The sequence below is a fragment of the Phytophthora infestans genome, genomic scaffold (assembly GCF_000142945.1).
Source record: "Phytophthora infestans T30-4 supercont1.54 genomic scaffold, whole genome shotgun sequence".
Lineage (NCBI taxonomy): Eukaryota > Oomycota > Peronosporomycetes > Peronosporales > Peronosporaceae > Phytophthora > Phytophthora infestans.
Window position 1 is genome coordinate 925,346 of NW_003303705.1, and position 1,681 is coordinate 927,026.

The following is a 1,681-nucleotide window of genomic DNA, read 5'->3' on the forward strand; positions in this document are numbered from 1 at the left end:
TGTTTTTTATACGGAAGCCGTTTAGCAGCTACAGGACTGAAAACTTGGGAGAGTACGTAAATTTATATGGGGAATCGAGCCATATGTTGGACGTGTGACAAAGACGAGCCAAACATCTGTTTTTTATACGAAGCCGTTTTAGCAGCTACAGGACTGAAAACTTGGGAGAGTACGTGAATTATATGGGGATTCAAACTATAAGTTGTGCGTGTGACAAAGACGAGCCAAACATCTGCTTTTTTGTACGGTAGCCGTTTTAGCAGCTACAGGACTGAAAAGTTGGGAGAGTACGTAAATTAGTATGGTGAATCGAACCATAGGCTGGAAATGTTACAAAAACAGGCCGTTCACCAAATATCTGATTTTGATCTATATCGGTAATACTTCTAGCGATACAAGACTGGAAGTTTGGGTTAATAATTAATTTTATACGGGAATCGAGCCATATGGTATACATGTTCTATGAACGGGCCAGGGAGGCAACATTGTTTAGCAGCACGGTTTTTGCGCCGACAGGACTAAAAAAATAAGAAACAACATTTTTGAAAACGGTGAAATCAACTATATGCTGGGTATATGTTAAAGACGGTCCATTTTGATGATATATGAGATTTGTGGTTTTTGAAGCGCCAGATCTGGAATTTAAGGGAAAAGTATATTTAAGGACGGGGAATTAAATCATATGGAATTTAAACCCGGATCGCTGGATTCAGAGTCCAGAGTGCTAGCCATTACACCATAAGACCAGCATAAACTCGCCAATCCGCAAACAGAATTTCAAACGCGAATCTCCAGCCTCACACGACAGCTGGCGCCATCGCTACATACTATGCTTGCAACGCCGCACAATATCAAGCTCCTACCGGGATTTGAACCCGGATCGCTGGATTCAAAGTCCAGAGTGCTAACCATTACACCATAAGAGCACCTAGCCCTGACACACCACGCCCGATCCGGAACCCGCTCGAATCGCACGCAATACACGTATTTACGGACATGCCCCATGTGCTGCACATACCCCTTTCACATATCATCGTGCTCCTACACTTACGTCCATGCTCGCATGCTTCTTTCGCCACCTGCGTGCTTTATCCCCACTCGAACCATCGGTGGCTACTGCGTTTGGACTTGGACATTTCTTGGTGTTTTGGAGATATACCAGGGGATTTATATTGTTTTCTGCGCGGAGAGGACAGCGATGAGCCTTCGGGCTTTCTTGGGAAATTGCTAGTGAGCGAAGTCGGCAGTTAGGCTTGGTGAGCTCTGCCAGAGCAGCAGCTTCCACTTAAATCGGCAGCGGATCGCCGGGACACGATACAACACACCACGGCAACACAGCGTGACGCGGCTATAGCGTGTGGCAGGTGCGCAGCGCAGCAACAACTGGGGCGTTGTGGGGCCGGTAGGAGCGGTGCAAAACGAGGTCCTACCGGGATTTGAACCCGGATCGCTGGATTCAGAGTCCAGAGTGCTAACCATTACACCATAAGACCAGCACTAACTCGCCAATCCGCAAACAGAATTTCAAACGAGATTCTCCAGCCTCACACGACAGCTGGCGCCATACGCTACATACTATGCTTGCAACGCCGCACAAAATCCAGGCTCTAACGGGGATTGGAACCGGATCGGCTTGAATCCAAGTTCAGAGTGCTAACCATTACCCCCTTAGAGCACCCAA

General features: G+C 47.3%; 1 non-coding gene across 1 annotated transcript; it reads right to left on the reverse strand.

The window, feature by feature from the left end:
- Nucleotides 1-675: 675 nt before the first annotated feature.
- Nucleotides 676-746, reverse strand: PITG_29282. Its single transcript has one exon. It is a non-coding gene; the product is annotated as a tRNA-Gln (tRNA).
- Between the last annotated feature and the right edge of the window lie 935 nt (nt 747-1,681).